General features: G+C 41.1%; 1 long non-coding RNA gene across 1 annotated transcript; it reads right to left on the bottom strand.

Moving 5' to 3' along the window:
- Window positions 1-2,353: 2,353 nt before the first annotated feature.
- Window positions 2,354-3,602, bottom strand: LOC131255450 (uncharacterized). Its single transcript, XR_009176049.1, has 2 exons — window positions 3,151-3,602; window positions 2,354-2,957 (listed from the first exon to the last, which is right to left on the bottom strand). It is a non-coding gene; the product is annotated as an uncharacterized LOC131255450 (long non-coding RNA).
- Between the last annotated feature and the right edge of the window lie 3,512 nt (window positions 3,603-7,114).

Raw genomic sequence — 7,114 nt, 5'->3', positions numbered from 1 at the left:
TGCGGCCAACATCAGAAAACACGAGAACCACAGTTTCGATAAAGAGAGAGATTGATAGATTAATCCATTTCGCTTGCTATCAATCATATACCAGGAAGTTGATATGAGTTAAAGGTCCCCAATACTTGAGCGCCGCTAAGTCGTAAGCTCTTGTAACTTTCTCTTCAATAGCATACGCCCCTAAAATCCACAAATGGCAATAGAAGGTACAATAAAAAAAAACAGGATGTTGTATTGGATAATTAAAGAAAATTTCAAAAACTTGAAGGAATGAAAGAGAAGGCTCACCCAAATAAACTGCTAGGCATTCAATTGGATTGCAATCGTACATGTAAACAACCAGACAAACCACATATCTTCGTAGTTAGGCCAACAATTCAAAAAACTCAACCAAAAAAAAAGGGAAAAACCAACAATGCTGGAAATGGTTATCCCGCTGTTGTTTTACTAACCTTGCCTTCCTTTTCTAGTCTGGCCTTCTTGTAGCTGTTGTCCCATAGATGGGCTTCATATCTACCAGTCCACCTATGCCTGATAAATAAAACCAAATAGCCTTATTATAAGCAAAATAGAAAGCATTGAAAATAAAATAGAAATGGGAGCAACCCATAGGAAAATAAGAAGGTATCATTGGAAGCATCACACAAAAGAACAAGACACCCAAGAGAAAAATATCAACAACAAGAACATCATTAAAAAAAGGGAAAAAAAAAAACTAAGAGAGAAATAAACCCATAAGCACCCCACATGAATTCAGGGGGGAACAACAAAAGCAAAAACAAAAACAAAAACAAAACAGTGTGATTCACACACAATTATCTTTTCCCGGTTGCCTGCTACCTCATGTGCATATCTCAATTCGACATCAATCATCCCGGTTGCAGTCCTGATGCTGAAATTCATAACATAATTATAATGAGAAAAGTACATGCATTAAAAAATTCTGTATTATAGATTAAAGACATCATTCAAACATGATGTTCACCTGATGGTAGTGCAAGGCCACCATCCACAATTCCCCTATAAACACACTACTCATGAACAAGTTCATCAAGCATTGGAATATCAAGTTTTATCTGGCACAATTCATTCTGAGACAAAATATCAGAGACAAAAATAGTAAGACAAGACAGACCCTTAGGAAAATAAAACAGGCCCTTAGTTGCATACACTTGTAAAAGAGTCAATTTGATACGCGCTAAAAACTTTAAAATACTTGGTTGCATATAATTGTAAACTAGTCAATTTGGAATTTAATTTAAATAACTAAAATACAATTTTCAAAAGTTTGTTTGAATGCATCCCAATTCCCAACGCATCATGCAGTGTCATGCATGGGGACTATAACCTTTGATTAATCCACATTAAATTGTCCATATAGAGTGTGATCCATCATATCAACAGCTGAACAAACCGACTACTAGAGCACAACGCAGACTTCCTCTTATACCAAGTTCAATATCTCAACTTGAGAAAGCAAGTAATTAAGGCAAGAGGACTTACCAAACACGAAGCCCATGAGATCTCTGTACCTGATGAATCTGTGGCCGTCGATGACATGAAATCCTGCCAAGAGGTGATTGGCATACAAAGAAAAGGCACCACAAAAATCAAGCATGCCATGCCCGACGCCTAACCCAAAGGTACCAGCATCAAGTTAGAAAAAGTCAGTACGTACCCACAGTTGAGGCCCGTCACTAGAAGAAGGGCCACTTGTTCCCATGAATCTGCAACATCATCAAGCCCACACAAATTAAAAAAGAAAAAAAGAAAAATCAAAATACCACCATATCCATCCTTCCATTCATCTAGTTGTCCACTTGTAAAGCAACGGAATCCAAATGATGACGGCAAGGCCAAACTCACTCTAATACTCATTTTATAGGCCCTCAATGAAGAACGGGCACACCGGTTGGACTGCCTGGAGGAGTCGATGAAGAAAGCAACGTGCAGTAATAGATGAAGTCAATAAAGGCCGTTAGGAATCAAATCACCAGCAAACAAAATATTGGCCAATAGGTTTTTTTTTTTTCCTAACAGCTTGCTATATGCAGTTTTCTTCTCAGACTCCTCTAGGTGCGCCTGTTGTTCACTCAATCAGATAAGTGTAACCCTCTTCTGGATGTTAAAATTGTGTATAAAAAATGAAAAAGAACCTGAAATGCCTGAAATAGCTCTCCTTTAGCAAATCTCAAGCTGTCGACTGCCCCTTGTCTTGTTAGCTCCACAGCATGTGCAAGGGCTTGTATATCAACCTGGAATTTGAAAACGACATGTATATATGATGCAAATTTAAGACAACTGTACAAAAGGGTTACCTAGTTCAGCTTGAAATCCTACCTCATCAAATGGATTGTGTGTGCGTGCATGGGCATCCACAGTCAGGGCTTGAGTACCATTGATTGAATTATCATAGTATAGGCACTAGCAATACAAACTGCAAACACTGACAGTACTTTACAACCTTTTTGCCCAAGCATTGTGTCATAACTTTCCTAGGATAGATCAGCCACTCCACAAAAGATGTTAGCAGGTTTTATCACCACTTAGAACCTACCCTTCTTATTATGCCCAGGGAACAAGCAGATCGACCTCCTGAACCTTGAATCAAGCTCAAGGGAGTATAAATTTGAGAGAAATCAGAAAAAGTTTTTTTTTTTGAAAAACAATTGGAAATGAAAAGTAAAACATATACTTGATCAGCCACATATCAATGCAATGAACACAAGCACATGATAACATCATCATTGCTTGGATATAAACATTTTAGATCAAATTATAAAAGAGAAAGAGGAGTTCTAAGACAACAATCCGTGCAAGGGATTGAAAAGGCACTTTGCAAGGGATCCATGGCCTCTTGCTGTGAAAGCTCAGCCCCTCTACCGTATTACTCGGTCTCGAATTTCGTCAGTATTCTTCGTCTTTCTCGCTCTCTCAAACCCCTAACAAATTGCAAACTGCATCCAAACATCAAAAATCGATTATCCCATTTCACGAAAACCAGTGACTTCCAATTACGAAGTGTAGAATGGGCCTTGGGGTTCTGATCTAGAGATCCGAGGACATGGATCTGTAGAGATCAAGGGTTGAGATTCGAGGGGAAGAGAGAGAGGGAAGAAGAGAGAAAGAGAGGGAGAGAGAAAGACTTACTACAGATATGAGAAGGAGAAGGGTAGATCAGGCAGATTCCATCGTCTTCATGCTGTTGTTGTTGCTGCACCCACTCACTCCCTCCCTTCAGTCTGACGATAGATCAAACACCTCATACGGCGCTGATGCTGCTGCTCCTACAATATCAGATACCCCATGTGTGGGGACTGTCGTCTCCTCTCGATCTCTTCTCCCATGTGTGGGGATGTTGCAGATCTAGAGTCCAACAGGGAGAGAGAGATCGAGAGAGAGGGAGGGAGAGTGAGAGGGAGATCGAGAGAGGGTTGAGATCGGGATGAGGGAGATCGGAAGAAACGGAGATTGAGAGAGGGAGAAGGAGATCGAGAGAAGGAGAGGGAGACGGTGGAAATGAGGGGTTAGGGCGTTTTGGCATAAGGAAAGGATGACAATCATTTAGTAGTCTGCGGCAGATATACAGTAATGTGACTCTCGGGCCTTATGGGGTCGGGTTCTAATCGAATCCATTCCGTCTGTTTTAAAATAAAATAATACAACAAAATAACAAAAACTAAGAATATCAAAAACTCAATTGGGACACTAATAAAACAGTGAAAATAACAACGTAGAGCGTTAAAACAGAAACGAAATGCAGAACGGCTCATTAACGTTTTCAAACTAAAATCCTGCTCGTTCCAGATTAACGATTTTGGTGTAGTGATAATTCAGTTGGCCAGTTTCAAAAAGCTAAAATGATTATGAGAGAAACATTGAGTGTATCCTCTATATAATTTCGTGGCTCTAAAGTTTCCTTTAATTAACATTTTTTTTTTTGCAATAATCCAATCACCTTAATCATTGCATTAGAAATATTAGCCTGACTCTCAAGGCATTAGGGGGCGTGACTTGCGCTAGCGCATGAGACCCACCCGGTCTATCAGATGTGCCCCCCATGGGTTTGGCCCAGATCTCAGATATAGGCCTATCATCAAGTCATGTGGGATGGTAAAATGGTCAAAAACTGCATTTGATCGAATGGCCCTGTTTAGAGTTTGTGTGGCCCATCAAGTCATCATTAACACATGTACATGAAAACAGTAGACCTCGCAATGCAAACATTTGTACAACAGTTGAAGCAGTTGCCAGTGCAAATGCCTCTACAGGGACCACGAAAGTTCCTGCGCTGGTAATCTAGGTGGAGCCCACCGTTATGTTTATTAGAAATCCACCTATCCAACCATTGTAGGAGCTCATTTTAGCACAGGCCACAAAAAATCAGCCAGATCCAAGACTTGAGAGGGCCACAGAAGAGGAACAGTGGAACACCGTTTAAACATTTTGCATGGCCATAGAAGGTTTTTTTTTTTTAATTATAATCAGGCTAAGATTTTTTGGCGAGCATCGACAATCGCAAATTGTACATCCATGAATGTAAGGAGTGACCTAAAAGCCACATGAACAGGTACTTACCTTTCTGAAAATAATCATTTGAGTTTATCCTCTTGTAAGTTTAACCAAAGTTGTTATTCCCATACTTCGCTAATGCACGTAACATGTTGATTAATTTGCTAAACCAACACTCTGATGGTCTTTTATTTGTATATTCACAAACTAAAACTCAATTCTCGATTTGGGCCCACTTTCTAGATATCCAAGCATTTGATGACACTTGCACCTCATTGACAAGATCTTATTTTACATCTAATCCGTTGATACGGTTACAGAGACCTGTATGAAGAGGAAAAATAAATTTCATAATGATCCAGAACTTCTGTGACACCCAGAAGGGGTTTCAATGGTAGACGTTCAACGCCACTGTTTCCTATGACGTGGGCCACCTGAGCAATGTATATGACCGATTTTTGGAGGGATCACAGCCCTAAGGGGCCCCATAAAAATGCACGGTGTTGATGTGTGGTACACATCATGATGGGGCCCACGGCTGGGACCCAATGGTCCCTGCTGTCCGTCCACCCAAATGCTGTAGGCACTGCCTGCGCGTCTCTGGCAGCAACAGCGTCTGAGTGGGGCCTACCCAAGTGGTCTACCCAAATAGCCTTGAACCCAAGGCAAATATTTGTGTTTTCCATTAACGTCCAGCATCCAGGGATGCTGGACGGTTTGGCCATTTCAAGCCTGGAAGGTGGCCCTACTTAGGTGGGCCACCAAATGATGGATGGTGTAGATACAACACTTATAAAGTGGGCCCCATCTACAAATGGCTTGGATCAAATTCATGTTTCATGGTGGGGTCCATCCATGTGGGCCACACACCCACATCATCATGCACAAAACTAATGAAAAAGAAAGGGAGAGAGAGAGAAAGAAAGAGGGATGCGTGTGATGGAGGGACCCCGACACTATGGGCCCTCCTTTGCAATTAATCATACATCAAGTGGGTCCCATTACACGTGGGCCCATCAAATCGAAAATCAACGGTAGAGATCCTTTCTCCACCAAGATGTAAGGTCCGGATGACCCTATTCATGAAAGGAGAATAAACATCATGATGGGGTCCATGAAAAATGTGTGGTTTGTATAGAACCAACAACTAAGGGAAAATCCTCGACACGTGAATACGAACAGAACCATTCAGAGTCACTAGACTACCCGTGATTAAACCTCACTGGGATAAAGTGTCTATATTACATCCTTTAAGCACATTGCAATACCTACCATGTGAAATGATTATTATCAGTTAATAATAATCAAATGGTCACTACCTGATCGTATAGATTGGTAATTGTGTAGATAATTATTCAATTGGATAAGAATAAATGATCATATTCCTGTGAATCCGATTTCCGGGTTTGGGCCGTGATATTACTAGTTGATGAAGATATTCAGGAGGTACATGTATGATGTCACCATGTATTTGACATTGACATCAATTTGCATAATCAATTGCATCTTTGAAAATTGTAGGCTAGTAATATCCCATTTGATGTACCCAATGGAACAGATTCCTGCCAGCCTAATGAGCCCCACATTCACCTGAATGAGCTTCTCGCAATATTTGATTTGCTTCTTTCATATCCAAAATGCTGAGAAGGTAAGTAATCTCATGTTTAAGATAATTCGACCAGATATCTGTTCATATATCGGGGTGGACATAATTGCCTTTGCTATACCGGTATTCAATCCAATATTGCCTCTACTCATCCAAGGGGTGGAAGAAGAAGAGTTAGAAGGATCATTTTGGGCGCGATAAGATTTGCTGGTGCATTCGAAAGACACGGCGTTGGAACCGCGGCGACGGTGCGGTCGTAATGGTACAAGTCTCGGATTAGGCTGACTCAGATCTATGGGATACGACTTAGGGTCGTTCGCAAACATCGATTATAGATCACAAGTTGCTGGAATTCGTCGGGAAGGATCGCGGGAGTCGACGGAACAGTACGAACTAGGATACGCCCTCGCTCTCTGGGTTTACACATGATGATTCCAATAGAGAAGAGGCAGGCACTCTAATGGCGGATGCAGAAAGGATTTTGGGGATTGCAATGGGCAGCAGCTATGGTCGAAAGTTTGAATGCAGACAAAGGTTTTCGTCGGTTGCGGATAAGGAGATAGGGGTTTTCAGTTTTCATTGAGGGACGGTGGTGGGCTTCGATGAGCGGAGATGACAGGTATGAGTGGATGCCAGATCTGTAACATAGGCAGATCAGATTTGAGTGGATGCCGGATCTCAAGTTTGATACTAGATTCATACGTCTCCATCTTCAAACAAATTGATGGGTTTAATCTCGTTACATGGAATTGCATGATCTCTAGATACATCCAATGGTCCGGCTCGATGATGCTTATTGCCTGTTTGATGAAATGCCTGAAAGAAACAATCTCTTAAAAAAAAGCATATTGACAATATTTTGATGAAACAATCTCTCTCTGCCTCTCCCTCTCCCTCTCTCTCTCTCTCAGCTAGTTGCAATATTTTCGTTTATCCTTCGTTTCATACAGGTACGCTATTGGATATTCCATTTTCGCATAAAGCCCTAGGACTTCA

Source organism: Magnolia sinica, chromosome 9 (assembly GCF_029962835.1).
Source record: "Magnolia sinica isolate HGM2019 chromosome 9, MsV1, whole genome shotgun sequence".
Lineage (NCBI taxonomy): Eukaryota > Viridiplantae > Streptophyta > Magnoliopsida > Magnoliales > Magnoliaceae > Magnolia > Magnolia sinica.
This window is presented reverse-complemented; position numbering and strand designations above follow the sequence as displayed.